We start from the raw sequence: 8,558 nt of genomic DNA, 5'->3' as shown, positions 1-8,558 counted from the left end.
AAATTGCCCCCCAATCCGTTCTTCGATTGTGAAAGTTAAGTCCTGCCAGTCCCTCTTGGGGTATAGACCTGGGCAGGGTTTCAATTCCAATTGTCGTATCCACCATCACTAAGCGATGGTCAGACAGTGAGGTATCTTCAACCCGGACGTCAACCACCATTCTTTCATTATTAGTAAAGAAGAGATCAAGAATATTGTGTTCTCTTGTCGGCGACCGTACCTGCTGACTGAGCAAGTGTTCCGCAGCAAACTTCACAAGTTGGGCTTCTTGACTTGTGTCGCGGTCATCGACCTCTAAGCCGCCAGGGCTTGTCCAACGGATTCGTGGGAGATTGAAGTCCCCACCAATTATCAGGCTGGGGGCTGGGTCACCCAGTTCAGCCACCCTGGTCTCTATTTCCTTAAGGGTTTTTTTTGAAATTTTCCGGCGGACAAGCAGGCAGTCTATAGACCCCGTGAGTTGTCTGAGTGTCTGGGGGAGTGGTGTGACACCGTGAGTTGTCTGAGTGTCTGGGGGAGTGGTGTGACCCCGTGAGTTGTCTGAGTGTCTGGGGGAGTCGTGTGACCCCGTGACTTGTCTGAGTGTCTGCGGGAGTGGCGTGACCCCATGAGTTGTTTGAGTGTCTGGGGGAGTAATGTCACTTCCCCCTCCCCCGCTGCAGGTCACAGGTCACCTGCGGGACGCGGCGGGTGGGCGGTGTCTGGAGGCGTCGGGTGGCGGGCTGCTGATGGGGGCCTGCGCCCCCACCGACACCCAACGGTGGACCTTCCAGCACCTCAACACCCAGCGCCTGGGGCAGGCGTTCCCCCACCTGGCCTAGCCTGGGGGAGACGTTCCCCACCCTGCCTAGTCTAGCCTAGTCTTGCCTACTACTCGAAGTGCCTTCATCTCCTAGTGCCTTGCCTAGATGCGTCTTCTAGTACAGCTCTAGTGCTAGCTAAATAAACTAGAGAAATGTCCAGCCGTTTCTAGAAAGGCTGTTCTAGTTTTTAGTACAGCGCACCTATGCTAACTACAGCTTTCATTAAATAAAATAGAGGAATGTCCAGTCATCTATTATAGCATTCCGAGTGTATGGTAAAGCGCACCTAGTACTTCTGGATACACCACTAGTGCTTTCTAGTGTCCGTTAACATCCACTTTACTACCACTCATTCTAGTAAACCCTAGTGTACCACAACCTGATACTAGTACCTATCTCATTTTAGCGTGTGTTATTGTGATGATGGTAGATGATGGTAGTAGATGATTCGAGATGGTCATGATAGATGGCAAATGGTAGAAGATGATAACAAATGGTAGCAGATGATAACAAATGGTAGCAGATGATAGTAAATAGTAGAAATGGTGGCAGACGGCTGATGATAGTAGGAAATGATAGGTGATGGGTGATGGTAGCAGATGGCAGGAGATTTTAGAAGATGGTAGCGATGATAACAGATGGTAGCAATGGTAAATGGTAGCAGATGGTAGCATCCTACCGTAGATGACCTCCTGCCTCTTGAGTCTCTCCACACCCCTAATTCGACAACTTGAAGTTCGTATCCACGTAACTTTAAACTTCAAAGTTCGTATTCACAACCTTTAAAACTTCAAAGTTCGTATTCACGTAACTTTAAATTTCATCAAAGTTCGTATTCACCTAACTTTAAACTTCAAAGTTCGTATTCACAACCTTTCAACTTTAAAGTTCGTATTGACGTAATTTTGAACTTCAAAGTTCGTATTCACGTAACTTTAAACTTTAAAGTTCGTATTCACAACCTTTAAATTTTAAAGTTCGTATTCGCGTAACTTTAAATTTCATCAAAGTTCGTATTCACCTAACTTTAAACTTCAAAGTTCGTATTCACAACCTTTAAAATTTAAAGTTCGTATCCACGTAACTTTAAACTTCAATGCGCTGTTATTGGCAGTACTATAACAGATATTCGATGCAGAAAGTTTTATATGCAGTTCAGAAGATGTTCGCGAACTTTTACACGAGTGGCCCTTGTTTTTATGCTGTTTTTATTGCCACCCGAAATTGGGCATTAATTGAAGCTTGTTCTGTATTAGTGATAATGTTGTGCCTTGTTTGTATTGTTATTGTTCTGCTCTGGATCTTTAATTAGGCATAGAATTTATATCTCGCTTTGTATTATAATACCGAAGGTTTTAGCCCTGGATTATGTTGAATGATGTCAATGTATTCAGTGTAGTGAATGTTTGAATAATCTAAGATAAACTAATTTTTTAATATTTCCTATGACATCGTTAATCCTAGAACATTCCCTGCGATATCGTTATCCTAGATCTAGAACATTCCCAGCTATAGCGTTAATCCTAAAACACCCCTAGCGACAGCGTTAATCCAAGAACATTCCCAACGATAGCATTAATCCCAGAACATAACCAGCTATAGTTTTAATCCTGAAACACCCCCAGCTATATCGTTAATCCTAGAACATTCCCAGAGTTATCGTTAATCCTAGAACATTCCCAGCAATAGCTTTAATCCTAGAACACTCCCAGCTACAGCGTTAATCCTAGAACATTCCCAGTGATAGCGTTAATCCTAGAACATTCCCAGCTACAGCGTTAATCCTAGAACATTCCTAGTGATAGCGTTAATCCTAGAACACTCCCAGCAATATCGTTAATCCTAAAACACTCCCAGCAATATCGTTAATCCTAGAACACTCCCAGCAATATCGTTAATCCTAGGACATTCCCAGCGATATCGTTAATCCTAAAACACTCCCAGCAATATCGTTAATCCTAGGACATTCCCAGCAATATCGTTAATCCTAGAACACTCCCAGCAATATCGTTAATCTTAGAACACTCCCAGCAATATCGTTAATCCTAAAACACTCCCAGCAATATCGTTAATCCTAGAACATTCCCAGCGATATCGTTAATCCTAGAAAACTCCCAGCAATATCATTAATCACAGAACACTCCCAGCAATATCGTTAATCCTAATACACTCCCAGCAATATCGTTAATCCTAGAACATTCCCAGCGATATCGTTAATCCTAGAAAACTCCCAGCAATATCATTAATCACAGAACGCTCGTAGCAATATCGTTAATCCTAAAACACTCCCAGCAATATCGGTAATCCTAGAACGCCCGCAGCGACTGCATTAAGCCACTAATCCATCCTATTGTGTCAGTGCCTTCTAGTTTCGTAATATCAATAAGAATAATAATATAATTATTAATATTTGTATTTCCGGTTTGTAATATTAATTTGAGGTCGTATTGGGGTTAACTTGTGCTGTGATTTTTGTGTGATCATTATTGTATCCAGGCGAAAGTTTTGCAGTTGAACTTGACGAAGTTTGACTAATAAAAGTTGTGAATAAAAGGTTGAAGTTTGAGTATAGTATATATTTCCATTTGTAATTTCGATTTTTATACTGAATTGTATGAAATAGCAGATAAATCATTAGAGCCGGCATATCGATATTAATTTTTATACTGAATTGCATTTAAAATAACAAGAATCGTTAGAACGGCATAATCTCGCTTAGGACAGAATGCGAATTTCCCCCTTCAAGAATTTTTTAACTTGAAATATAAATTACTTTACATGGTTCCTAGTACGGAATTGTGCTAGTGGCGTGCTCCCTAGTAGCGCGGAATTAGACTGTGATAAATTAATTGATCAATTCAATCCAAATTACTAACGATTTTACTAACAAAAGAAGACCGCGATCGAAGTGATGTGACAGGAGGTTCACATAAATATGATCCCCCTTTCAATATCTATAGTGTGCTTGGATAGTGCGAGACTACAATGGTGATTGTAGTGCAAAGAAAAAGAGGCTACGGGTGTTATAGATCCTTTCATTTCGACTGTATACAAATATGTGAAAAATGCCTGCTTTTTAATACATTTTTAATTCATGTTTTGCTTTTAGCGAAATTTCGCGTTAAACACCAACCATTAACGGCCATCAATCGACATATTGTTTGATCGACATTGACTGAACTTTAACGTAAGTTAAAGTTCAGCCTAAGGCTGAACTAAAATGCAATTTGGTTTTATTGTACGGAGAACACGGTTGGTTATTCATCATGCTGACATTAAATGCTCCATCATTCTGCAAACACACGAAACCTAATTTGTATTTAGAATATTGTTCTGGTGTACAATGAGTTGCACTATACAGCTGAGCTCCATAGAAAAATGATTGAGTCGTATTGTCCAAGTATTGATACACTTTCTTACTCGCGCCACGAGCAGAGAGCAGTCGTAGTTCTGAAACGCCCGCTTACAGCACCAAAGTGGGCTTACATGGGCAAAAAGTACATCGATATTTGGATAATTTTTCACTTAGAATATTTTCCAGGTGAAATTATGCATTCATTAGTTAGTTTTGCTTTTTCTCGTCAGTCGTAAGTGAAATAAGTGAAACAGATTTTAAATTTATCAATTTTGGAGTGAGTTTTGGATTTGAAACCCACATCAAGTTGTGAGAATTCTGGTCGAAACCGGCAAGGTGGCCGGCTGGTTTAGAATCGACGACAGGCCAATATGGCCAACTGAAGTCAGCTTCACAAAATGCAGCCAAACAAAACTCGGGTTTCTCACCATAACTTTTAAAATAAGTTATGTTTAAAATTCATACAGTTCAAAATAATTATTTTAACCATAAATATCTGATGAAGAAGGTTTCCAGTTGGAGCCGATGACTTCCAACTGCCTCTGCTGCTGGGGGGCGCCAATACTTCAGTCGGTGACGCGCCTCATCTTAACCAAGTAAGTAAGTCTGCTGCTGGAACATGCGGGTTGCCAGTAGCTTCTCGGCCGTCGAGAAGTTAGGATGTGCTTGTTTGAATGTTATGTGTTCGCGACGATTCCTTGCACGCTGTACGAGAGGTCCAAATTTTTTAAATCTATATAAAGCTACCATAAATAGGTAAGTCATGCCCAAAATTTTTTGTTTTCAGCTGCGAATGAAGGCCGCTACAAGCCTGCCTACAATATATTGTCGATTGTTTCAATGGATCTGTGCCGACTTATTTATTGATGAATGGTAATTTTGGAATTCGATTGGCTTCGACAAGGCTATAAATATATGACCATTTTCGTGAGATCTTTGAAAATTAAGCTGCCATAAAGACCTTTAAATGTCAATGTTCCTAATATAATGATGAAATCAATACATGAAGTGCAGGGTTTATTCAACGGCGACATAGAGGGTTCACCGTAGTCAGAAAGATGCGTCGTGTGCGCCACATTGACGCACAGTCCAGGGTGGAATTCATAAATTTCGGGTCCATATTTTCAAGACAGACCTAACTTGGTCACTTGGAGCCCTCGAGATAAAAGCATTCAAGAAACGAATGAAAGAAACTTGCTCAAGGCTAAAATAAGGGAATAGTTCATAAAGTAGTAATAGTAATAAAGGAATAGCTCACTTTGAGCTCTTCAGATCCCACATGGCTTGCATGTATATTGCATTCCTGGAACCGTACTTTCAAATACCGTATAAGTTCATGTATATTGTAAAGTCGTAAGTATACGTAGGGGCAGATTTATTGTCTAGTATTTGCTGTTTTGCCTTGCAAAGCAGTCGTTAATTGGTTTACGGAGTGGGTTGCATGTTAGTGTAGCGTCCAAATCGCCCAATACCAACATAACTTTTATATTTTTTCCCGTTCTCTTGCATACTACAATGTTGAACGCAACACGAAGTTGAATTTTTAAACCCATAGCGCCGTATGTCCGCAGCCATTGCTCACGCTGTATTGTATTAGTGGTATAGTATAGTATCTTCGGCTTAGAATAGGCCTGGATAGGCCTGTCGCCGATTCTTGTACTTTTCGTGACTTTGTTCACAGATCTAAAATAGAGTTCTTTTAATCAAATCTTTTCCAAGGGTGGTGGTTTGAAATTGTTTCCAGACTTTGTTATTCACGGAGGCTACACCCCAGCATGTGCCAACCTCAACACTTACCCCACCTCTCCACCAAAAGGAAACTTTCCGGACCTAACCTAACCTCTATGGCTGCAGCAAGGTGAAGAGGTGGGGTAAGTGGGGAGGTAGGACGTGCCGGAGTTACTAATCATTTATACTAAACTGACTTCAGCAATGGCAGCATACTCACGACATGGGTTGTAACTGTTGCCGAACTAATTTGTCTTGCGATGTCACTCGCGAGTGTTCTAGCACTGAAGCCAAGTGTAGCTCTGCAGGTTTAGGCTAAGCGTTGGCTACAGGGCTAGTTTAAGAGATAAATTTGTGGCCAACGGCTGCGCTTCCGATAGAGCTACGAACGCTCGGATATTTTTGGTATTACGGCCCCTGTTTATTCATTACCATTCCAAATTCCTCCTTTGCCGCTGTCGCGTTCCATCGAATATTGTGTGATCGAACGCAGAGAACTATTTAATAATTTTGTTTATGAATTTCTCAGATTTTATTTATAGTTTCATTCAAAATTAAAGAACACGTAGAAAAATCATTAACGAAACGTGCAACAGGCCTCTGGCTGTTCTTTATAGTTCACTCATTTTTTGAGGTGATCATGCGTTCCAACTTACTCCTACACCCCGAAAAATCAGTAATACTTTCAGTGTAACGATGCCTTTTTTAACTCCTGTAGTTTATCCTGACTCAGTTTGGACCGGCAAAAAAGCGTATCAGTGCTACGTCGAAGAATTGTCACCATTTGGACAATTTTACTCATTTATTTCTCTCGAGTGCAGCTGATCATGTTGATTTAAAACCTGAGTCGAGTAGACCTGGGCAAACACTCCAAGAGGAAGCAATGAAAAATGCAGGACATGGTCCGAATATATATCATTCAGTGAGCTGATTCTGCTGGGAAAAATGCTATCACCCAGCACGCCGATGCTGCAGGAGATGCCCGCTATCATCCAGTGAGACGATGCTGCAGGGAATGACAGCTATCATTCAGCAGGCCGATGCTGCAGGGAATGCCAGCTATCATTCAGCAGGCCGATGCTGCAGGCAGTGCCAGCTATCATTCAGCAGGCCGGTGCTGCAGGCAATGCCAGCTATCATCCAGCGGGCCTTAATTCAGTGAATGCCAGCTATCACTCAGCAGGCCGATGCTGCAAAGAATGCCAGCTATCATTCAGCGGGCCAATGATTTAGGCAATGCCAGCTGTCATTCAGCGGGACGATGCTGCAGGTGATGCCAGCTTATCATTTAGTGGACTGTGGAATAGAATCGCATCTTAAGTCTACGGACTTTGCTCCGAAGATTCAATTATCTCATCAATTTAATTTAATTCAGATCAACCTTCCTGTTTACTTCGGTACTCGAGAAAGTGATTAAGTAAATAATCAGACCAATTTCAATTTTATTATCCAAGTATATTTCCTACTAAAGTATCAGTAACCATTTTATTCCCGACCGTTACAAAGGTGATTCGATCTAACATGGATTTCCATGTAAATTTTCTGGCCCATTCGCACAACTAAGAATTTTTTTAATGAATTTTAAACACTTGAAACATTAGAGTCCGTTAAGGTATGCAATAAAAGCATAGATTTAAACAGCGAGGCATGATTTAAACAGTTCCTTATTATTAATTGTAATACCGGTTATTGTAACCAATTGAAGAGGCTTTTATTTTAGGAGGAATTTAATTTATGACTAGCTTACATCCCTGAATATCTAGTATTTCAATATTACAGTCGCAATCAAGAAATTATAACTGGAAAAAACTTAACAATAAATCACAAGGAAGATATTGGCAGGCTGGCGACTCCCGCGTCGGAGTCGCGTGACCTGCGGCGCTCCAACTGTGCCGCGAAAAAGTTTAATTAATACATATTTATTTTATATACTTCATATATGAATAAATTTATTTATTTATTATGATTTTATTTTAAGTAATTACAGTGATCCTCCACCTGGTGTTACGTTCATCAGCCGTGATGGGTGAAAATCCGCGAATTGATCGACTGATAGTATATATTTGAATATTTATATTTTAATTGCTTTGTAACTTTTCAGTGATTCAAGTGTTTGCAAACACTTCCCAGATTCTTACTGCCTATCGAGTTCTGCGACGTGTTTAAATCCACTAATCGACAACCTCAAAAACCCGCAAACCAGCAGAGATTCGTGAATGATTATTCTCTTTAATATTTCATTAATTAGTGGTTTTCGTTAATGGATTATTCACCTCGTTGATACTTCCTAAAAACCCGCGAAGAAATTAAATCGCGGTAGGTGAAGCGCGAAAAGGCAAGGGATTATTGCATCAAATTTTTTTCTAATTATTTACTGTATCTCATTTTATGATAATTATTAATATAATTAATAACATCACTCGTTTGCTTGAATCGCAAATTCACTGAAAAACTTACAAGCAAAGAAAACTCCACAAAAATTCCATAGTAAAATCATAGTATTGGTAAATAAATACCCTTGTAATCCCCTCTCCCTGTGATACCCTTTTCCTGCATTCCCCACCCCACCACTCACCGTTTGATGGTGGAAGGTCATCGGGTTCGTGTAGCTGAACCGCTCGAACTGAAATATTTTTTCTCGTCGTCTTCTTTCNTATGATGTTGAGGAAATT

At 40.4% G+C, this 8,558-nt stretch overlaps 1 long non-coding RNA gene across 1 annotated transcript; it reads right to left on the bottom strand.

The window, feature by feature from the left end:
- Positions 1-7,315: 7,315 nt before the first annotated feature.
- On the bottom strand, positions 7,316-8,533 carry LOC125178737. Its single transcript, XR_007157002.1, has 2 exons — positions 8,462-8,533; positions 7,316-7,773 (listed from the first exon to the last, which is right to left on the bottom strand). It is a non-coding gene; the product is annotated as an uncharacterized LOC125178737 (long non-coding RNA).
- Positions 8,534-8,558: the final 25 nt, after the last annotated feature.

This window comes from Hyalella azteca, unplaced genomic scaffold (assembly GCF_000764305.2).
Source record: "Hyalella azteca isolate HAZT.00-mixed unplaced genomic scaffold, Hazt_2.0.2 contig12307, whole genome shotgun sequence".
Lineage (NCBI taxonomy): Eukaryota > Metazoa > Arthropoda > Malacostraca > Amphipoda > Hyalellidae > Hyalella > Hyalella azteca.
Note: the sequence above shows the minus strand (reverse complement) of the source record. Positions and strands in the feature narration are given on the sequence as shown.